Source organism: Salmo trutta, chromosome 19 (genome assembly GCF_901001165.1).
Source record: "Salmo trutta chromosome 19, fSalTru1.1, whole genome shotgun sequence".
In the NCBI taxonomy this organism is placed as follows: domain Eukaryota; kingdom Metazoa; phylum Chordata; class Actinopteri; order Salmoniformes; family Salmonidae; genus Salmo; species Salmo trutta.
In genome coordinates this window covers 41,437,465-41,446,209 of record NC_042975.1, presented here as the reverse complement: position 1 = coordinate 41,446,209, position 8,745 = coordinate 41,437,465, and the positions used below count along the sequence as shown (strand labels likewise).

At 39.4% G+C, this 8,745-nt stretch overlaps 1 long non-coding RNA gene across 1 annotated transcript; it reads right to left on the bottom strand.

Moving 5' to 3' along the window:
* Positions 1-6,961: 6,961 nt before the first annotated feature.
* On the bottom strand, positions 6,962-7,270 carry LOC115153710 (uncharacterized). The gene is made up of 2 exons (XR_003867745.1): positions 7,233-7,270; positions 6,962-7,130 (listed from the first exon to the last, which is right to left on the bottom strand). It is a non-coding gene; the product is annotated as an uncharacterized LOC115153710 (long non-coding RNA).
* Positions 7,271-8,745: the final 1,475 nt, after the last annotated feature.

Here is an 8,745-nt window from a genome sequence, read left to right as displayed (position 1 = left end):
TTGGTTCCAACTGCCGTGTCCACGGTGTGGGTGAACAGAGTATCTCAGCATGTGTAGTTCCCACCGTAAAGCATGGAGGAGGAGGTGTTATGGTGTGGGGGTGCTTTGCTGGTGACACTGTCTGTGATTTATTTAGAATTCAAGGCACACTTAACCGACATGGCTACCACAGCATTCTGCAGCGATACGCCATCCCATCTGGTTTGGCCTTAGTGGGACTATCATTTGTTATTCAACAGGACAATTACCCAAAACACACCTCCAGGCTGTGTAAGGGCTATTTTACCAAAAAGGAGAGTAATGGAGTGCTGCATCAGATGACCTGGCCTCCACTATCCCCCGACCTCAACCAAATTGAGATGGTTTGGGATGAGTCGGTCTGCAGAGTGAAGGCAAAGCAGCCAACAAGAGCTCAGCATATGTGGGAACTCCTTCAAGATTGTTGGAAAAGCATTCCAGGTGAAGCTGGTTGAGAGAATGCCAAGAGTGTGCAAAGCTGTCATCAAGGCAAAGGGTGGCTATTTAAAGAATCCCAAATATAAAATATTTTTTTATTTGTATAACACATTTTTGGTTTCTACATGATTCCATATGTGTTATTTCATAGTGTTAATGTCTTCACTATTATTACACAATGTGGAAAATAGTTTTAAAAAATAAAGAAAAACCCTTGAAAAGGTGTTCTATCATGGAATCATCAGAGGGTTTGTTCATTGAAAGTAAAGTAGTCTGTGTGAATCAACTCAAGTTGAATGTGTCATTTTGATAAGAAATTATGAAAATATCTTTGGTGACCTCCGCCTGCCAAATCATTCTGAATCAACACCACATTCTGAATCAACACCACATTCTGAATCAACACCATATTCCGTATCAACACCATATTCTGAATCAACACCATATTATGTATCAACACCATATTCTGTATCAACACCACATTCTGTATCAACACCCCATATTCTGTATCAACACCACATATTCTGTATCAACACCACATATTCTGTATCAACACCACATTCTGAATCAACACCATATTCTGTATCAACACCATATTCTGTTTCAACACCACATATTCTGTATCAACACCACATTCTGTATCAACACCACATATTCTGTATCAACACCACATTCTGAATCAACACCATATTCTGTATCAACACCACATTCTGTATCAACACCACATTCTGAATCAACACCACATTCTGTATCAAGACCACATTCTGAATCAACACCACATTCTGAATCAACACCACATATACCACGTATCTATGACGGTAACAAAATATATACATATATATTTTAAATATATATATCACATGCTTCATAATCAGCAGGTGAAGACTAACAGTGAAATGCTTACGGGCCCTTCCCAAATAAAGAAATAATAAGAAAGTAAATCACGTAATAATAAAAGTAATAGTAAATACACAATGAGTAAAAATAATTGGCTATATGCACAGGGTAGGGGTAAGCAGCCTGATCTCATAGAGTACACGTAACATAGTAAGGACACTCAAATTAGTATGATATATTACGTTTGGTTTGGATACATAAGACAGAAGATTACTTAAGGCAAAAATGAAAGGGAGATGGTTGGTCTGGGTGGATGGGTAGGCGTATAACGCAAATGTCTAGCAAACCAAAGGTTGCGTGTTCAAATTTCATCATGGACAATTTTAGCTCATTAGCTACTTTTCAACTACTTACTACTTTTTAGCTACTTTGCAACTACTTAGAATGTTAGCTAACCCTTCCCCTAACCCTAACCTTAACCCTTTTAGCTAACCCTTCCCCTAACCCTAACCTCAACTCATTGAGCTAACCCTTTCCCTAACCTTAGCCATTTAACTTAATTCCTTAACTTAACCCCTAACCCCTTATCTAGCTAACATTAGCCAGCAAGCTAACGTTAACGTTAGCCAGCTAGCTAATGTTACCCATAATAGGTCTTCCCTGTGGCTCAGTTGGTCAGTTGGCTCAGTTGGTAGAGCATGATGTTTGCAACGCCAGCATGGTGTGTGCAACGCCAGGGTTGTGGGTTCGATTCCCACGGGGGGCCAGTACAATATTTTTTTTTTTAAATGCATGAAATGAAATGTATGCATTCACTACTGTAAGTCACTCTGGATAAGAGTGTCTGCTAAATGACTAAAATGTAAATAATAAATGGAATTTATAACATATCATCTGTTTTCAAATAAAAAAACATATCGTACTCTTTTGCAAATTCGTAACATGTTGACTGTTTAGGAAATTTGTAGCATATTAAACAAATTCTAATTCATAACATATCATATGAAACCGATGATCCACAAACCGATGATCCATGACATCCACAAATTAAAACACACCATAGAAAATGTAAAATTTCATTCTAAATGGAGTGTCTCAGATGTATGTACAGAATAATACAAAATGCTCTGAGACCGTGGTGTGGTAGGAGGTAATTGAGATAGATATGTACATATTACTAGCAATAAGGTGAGAAAATAATAAACAGTAGCAGCAGCGTATGTGATGAGTCAAAAACATTTGTGCAAAAAGGGTCAATGTATATAGTCCAGATAGCTATTTGGTTAACTATTTATCTAACTATTTAGCAGTCTTATGGCTTGGGGGTAGAAGCTGTTCAGTGTCCTGTTGGTTCCTGACTTGGTGCATCGGTACCGCTTTTCCTCTGACACTGCCTGGTATAGAGGTAACCACTGAAATCAATGAGAATAAGAGTACAAATAATGTTCTTGTAGACAGGCTTCACACTCAATGTTTTCTGGAAAACAGTACTGAGCATCTTCGTGTTTCTTCATTTGTAATGATGTTAAAAATGCTGAGATGCTGATCCTCCTTGGTCCTGTTTGTAAACCTGTACGGTCAGCTTTCTGACAAACTCTGAGCTCTGCCTCTCTATTTATCCCTTAGTGACTGGCAGACCTTCCTCAGAGTCTCTCTGCACAAACACCATGAAAACATTAACATGTGAGCACACAAATAAAAAAACGGTCTGAAAATAATTAGTGAAACCATGATGCGATTTATGACAGGATTGGATGTAGCTGAGCCCACCTAGCCTGTCCTTCAGCCTTGCTGATAGTTAGAGATGAGAGAAAAGGTGCATTTTCTAAAATTCAGAGCATTTGAATGGGGAAAAATAGTATGGCTGACGTTTTGGTCAATCAAAGGCTATTTTAAATGAGAAATACGATAACTGTTTTGGGTGATGTCAGTGCTCAGTTTTGGTGTGCGCCAGCTCATGCTTTTTGCTTGTGCTCATTTTGGACCATAATCCAAAACCTCAAGAGACAATGGCGGAACAGCACGTCAGTTGGTCAGTGTGAAAAGTTGACAGTAGGGATGTTGATAAGAATCCAAATGAATAGTGACATTATAGGAACATTCCATATACTGTACAGAATTTGTAAAAATATCCATCTGAACTAAATTATGAAACACTTGATGTTGCTGGAGACTTATGGCCCAGTGACATCATGGGGACAAATGCGATTTGTCAGACATAACCACACTATATTCTGACCCAATCACCCCCTTGACATTTGTTATTTTCTGGTGTGTTGTTTTTTCAGAAAAAAAGTGACTAAGGCTACGTTTAGACAGGCAACCCAATTCTGACCTTTTTTCCACTATTTGGTCAATTGACCAATCACATCAGATTATTTCACATCTGACCTTAGTCAGGGCTGAGATGATTTTGACCAATTAGTGAAAAAAAATTGGAATTGGGCTGCCTTTCCAAATGCACCTTATGAAATGTGATTTACAGTTCAGTTCAGTTGAATCAATCAATGATCTGAAAAGCACTTCACATAATTACCCTATAAAATAAACTTTTACACAAAAAAATCTTTTTTTCAAATACAATATGGATCTCAATTTGACCCGTTTCTTCGCAGGAAGAAAATAATCCTGCTGCAGGAGGATTATAATATCTTGATAAATATTTAGAATCACTGCCAGGGGGCAGCTTGAAGTGGTGTTTTTATACAATGCAGTACCGTACCTACATTGCGCCTTACATGCAGACCAAACCGGCTCTGCGCGTGCATCTGTGTGTTGGTTTTGTCTATCCCAGCAGGCGTGTTCATGGCATGCAGGTTAAAATACCAAAACCAACTGTGAACCAACTATATTATTTTGGGCACAGGTCGAATACACATGAAACTGTCATGGACATTTAGCTAGCTTGTTGTTGCTTGCTAATTTATCCTAGAAAATAAACATTAGGTAATTATTTTACCTGAAATGCATATGGTCCTATTTTTGCTGGATCTTTGTAGAATTTTGACCCATGTTGAGTCACACAAACGTGTTTCTACTCCGACAATTAACCAATCCACTGATAAAAAGGGGAAGCCAAGTACGTTTTTCTCCTTGTTTACTCTCCTTCTTCTTCTGCAGATTTTATATGGCAACCAACTTTTAGGTACATTATCACCACCAAATGGACTGGAGTGTATTCCTTTTTGAATACACAGCAGAAGGAGGCTTGAAATTGTCTTCGGATAGGCTTTAGGTCATCTACAAGTCTCTGCTAGGTAAAGCCCCGACTTATCTCAGCTCACTGGTCACCATAGCAGCACCCACCCATAGCACGCGCTCCAGCAGGTATATCTCACTGGTCACCCCCAAAGCCAATTCTTCCTTTGGCCTCCTCTCCTTCCAGTTCTCTGCTGCCAATGACTGGAACGAACTGCAAAAATCTCTGAAGCTGGAGACTCTTACCTCCCTCACTAGCTTTAAGAACCAGCTGTCAGAGCAGCTCGCAGATCACTGCACCTGTACATAGCTCATCTGTAAATAGCCCATCCAATCTACCTCATCCCATACTGTATTTATTTATTTATGTATTTATTTATCTTGCTCCTTTGCACCCCAGTATGTCAATTTGCACATTCATCTTCTGCACATCCTACCATTCCAGTGTTTAATTGCTATATTGTAATTACTTTGCCACAAAGCCTATTTATTGCCTTACCTCTCTTATCCTACCTCATTTGAACATGCTGTATATAGATTGTTCTACTGTATTATTTATTGTATGTTTGTTTATTCCATGTGTAACTCTGTGTTGTTGTATGTGTCGAACTGCTTTGCTTTATCTTGGCCAGGTCACAGTTGCAAATGGGAACTTGTTCTCAACTAGCCTACCTGGTTAAATAAAGGTGAAATTAAAAATAAAAAATGTAGGAAGACAAATTGAACTAATTAACATGAACAGGAGTAAAGCAAATATGAATCAGCTTTCAAATAATTCATTGAAAGTTGTGCCTTATGGTCTTTGTTGCATGGCTTCTTATCCACAGAGGGCAAGTGTGGGTGCAGGGTTGTGTTCTAACCAAGCAATAACACACCGTGTTCAACTATTCAAGTCTTGATTGAAGTCTATGATTAGTTGAATCAGGTGTGCAATGGTTTGCAAGAACAAAAGCCTAAGACCACATTGATCTCTGTGGATACGATTGGACCCCCCCTCCCCCCATTATAAGTGCTACTTTCATGATGAATAGCAATGATCAGTTTATTTTTATAACTTTAAGGGAGATTCATATAATCTAATTTTACATACAACATGTAATTTTGTAAGTTTTGAACATTTGGAAAATAATTAAAATTGATTATTTAAAGAGGTGGGCTTATTTGGAACAAACATGGGCTTAAAGGGTACATTCGGTACCCATTAAGCCCAGTCTATACTTTTCACATATTTGATCAAATATTTGTATGTCTTAATAAAATAATTTCTAAGTAAGGTCATAACTTCACATGAAAGATTCATCTTTCATTTTATATTGTTATTATGGCTGTATATGTTAATAAGTACAATTACTCTAATCATTACTCCCCCATTAATAAACCATTTACTAATCATTAGTGAAGTCCTTTTGGAGTCCCTAATCTAAAGTGAGTGCTATTTATACTTTATAAATTCATTGTGACCAGCGTAATTCTTCACAAAAACATGGGCATGCCATTGGTAGACATTCCTGCAATAACTGGTAAAGTAATAAGCACACAACATAGAATGTTAAGAAAGAAAACAGAGAGACATGGATGTCTGCCAGTTCCTTAATATGTTGGCTCTATAGGTAATAGCAATCAACACTTAGGAGTGACCAAGTGACTGACAGACAGTGACAACAGAGGAGCACAAGTTGAAGCAGGAGAGACTGGGACAGAAGAGAAGATGCAGAGACAGACTGCACAATAGACAGGCAACAGAGGCATGGTTATAGTGATGAATTGTATCTCCAGTGGTGTTTTTACATTATGTATTTGTCTTAAACATGAGTTGGTTCAAAAGAGTTGGTTACAAAAGGAATGTGATTCACCAGTCACTGGTACAGTAAAAGTTGAGAAACGTTTTCCTCTGAAGATAGGCTGGATAGTCCACAACTGAAGTGTAGCTTCCACCTAGGTGAGGCTTCGGCATCTACTAGCGCCAGAAATACCTCCACACACCTCAGCAGTAGTCTGGAAACAGTCCCCTACGAGGCAGGCATCTGTCAACCCCTCTCGCCGCAGTCCACATCGGGGTCAAAACCACAAGATATTGTAGCTAAAAAAACACTCAAAAAGTCATAAAAAACAAAAAGTTGTATACATGTACAGGAGATATGTATACATGTACAGTACATGTACAGTACATGTACAGGAGATTTCTGCCTAGGCTTCCTCACTTACTCATGGAAATCATGGAATGATAGTCTAGGCCATGGGGTAGCAGGCTAGATACAGCACACAGTATCCAACTCACTTTCAAATGCTTTTAAAACACAAAGCCAAAATGGGGAAACTATTAGTACAACTTCCTCTGAGCTCGAGCATTATTATAATTCATGTGTGCGCCACTAGAAATCCCTGCATTGGCATGTTTCTGTTAGCCGATACACTCGGAGTGTCACGATTCTCTAAAGCAGAACCCAGAAGCAGACCAGGACAAGGTGAGTTGAACGAAGGTGAGTATTTATTTACAGACTCAAATGTGAAAGCAGAATAATTCAGGAGACGGAGCGGGCAGCGGAGGTGAGTTGGTGAGAGTGAATAGGCAGATCCAATGATGTCACAGAAGCCACCGACGACCAGGCAGGGGTGGGGTGAATGTTCCGGGAGAATGACTGTAGACAGAGTAAACGGAGGTGAGTACACGGCAAGCAAAAAGTACAGAAAAACAAAACTAACTCTAGTAAACTTGAGGCTGATACGCTGACACAACATACTGTTCATTGCTAACGATCCGGCAGGGAATGGATGTCAGGTCAGAGCTTATGAAGTGGAGAGGTGATGATCAGGACCAGGTGTGCAGATAGCTGATGAGATGCAGGTGCGGGTAATCGAGAGATCTCCCGCCTAGCTTCGTCCCCCGGCAACCAGACAGGGTGCGTTCAGGAACCTCAGGAAACAGACTCCAAGACAGAAACAGGCAACTCAGGCAGAAAACAGACTCAGGAAGCGGGATTCATGACACGGAGACCATATCACTGGCCCTGGACCTTGTAGGCTAAACTACAGATAAAAGACACACAACGACAGGTTTTGGAAAAACGACTGACTTGGAAAAAATAACATTCTTTATTAGATTGGGTTGTAACCTACAGTACCAATCAAAAGTTTGGACACAAGTTTTTGTTTTATTTTATTTCTTTTATTCATTGTAGAATAATAGTGAAGACATCAAAATCATGAAATAACACATACAAAATCATGTAGTAAGCAAAAAAGAGTTAAACAAATCAAAATATATTATAGATTTGAGATTTTTCAAAGTAGCCACCCTTTGCCTTGATGAGAGGTTTGTACACTCTTGGCATTCTCTCAGCCAGCTTCATGATGTAGTCACCTGGAATGCTTTTCCAACCATCTTGAAGGAGTTCCCACATATGCTGAGCACTTGTTGGCTGCTTTTCCTTCACTCTGCAGTTTAACTCATCCCAAACCATCTCAATTGGGTTGAGGTTGGGTTATTCTAGAGGCCAGGTCATCTGATGCAGCACTCCATCAAAATCAAATCAGATTTAATTTGTAACATGCGCTGAATACAACTGGTGTAGACCTTAATGTGAGTGCTTCCATTACTCTCCTTCTTGGTCAAATAGTCTTTATACAGCCTGGAGGTGTGTTTTGGGTCATTGTCCTGTTGAAAAACATATGATAGTACCACAAAGCGCAAACCAGTTGGGATGGCGTTTCGCTGCAGAATGCTGTGTTAGCCATGCTGGTTAAGTGTGCCTTGAATTCTAAATAAATTACAGACAGTGTCACCAGCAAAGCACCCCACACCATAACACGTCCTCCTCCATGCTTCACGGTGGGAACCACACATGTGGAGATCATCCGTTCACCTACTCTGCGTCTCACAAAGACACGGCGGTTGGAACCAAAAATATTACATTTGGACTCATCAAACCAAAGGACAGATTTCCACCAGTCTAATGTCCTTTGCTCGTGTTTCTTAGTCCAAGTAAGTATCTTCTTCATATTGGTGTTCTTTAGTAGGGGTTTCTTTGCAGCAATTTGACCATGAAGGTGTGATTCATTCAGTCTCCTCTGAACAGTTGATGTTGCGATGTGTATACTTGAACTCTATGAAGCATTTATTTGGGCTGCAGTCTGAGGTGCAGTTAATTGCCGACTCTAATGAACTTAGTAAAAAATAAAGAAAAACACAGTAATGAGTAGGTGTGTCCAAATGTTTGACTGGTACTGTAGATAGGATACATTTATTGTCCTTAA